The sequence below is a fragment of the Asparagus officinalis genome, chromosome 9, assembly GCF_001876935.1.
Source record: "Asparagus officinalis chromosome 9, Aspof.V1, whole genome shotgun sequence".
Classification (NCBI taxonomy): domain Eukaryota; kingdom Viridiplantae; phylum Streptophyta; class Magnoliopsida; order Asparagales; family Asparagaceae; genus Asparagus; species Asparagus officinalis.
This window is the reverse complement of record NC_033802.1, coordinates 64,955,922-64,956,141: the sequence shown is the minus strand read 5'-3', so window position 1 is coordinate 64,956,141 and position 220 is coordinate 64,955,922.

The following is a 220-nucleotide window of genomic DNA, read 5'->3' as shown; positions in this document are numbered from 1 at the left end:
ATGTTCGTGTTTGAGATCTTGCAAGTTGAGCTTTCTTCATTTGATCTTCCCTCTTCTTTGTTGGATTTGTTTTGCCGTTAAATTTTTTTTTTTCCTTTCCCTTTTATTTATTTTTACTTTTTTAAAAGCAATTATTTCACATGATGAATGCTTGTCCTGGTGAAATTTTGTAATTGTTTTTTTTTTTGGAAAATTTTTTAATTATTATTTAACCATGTTT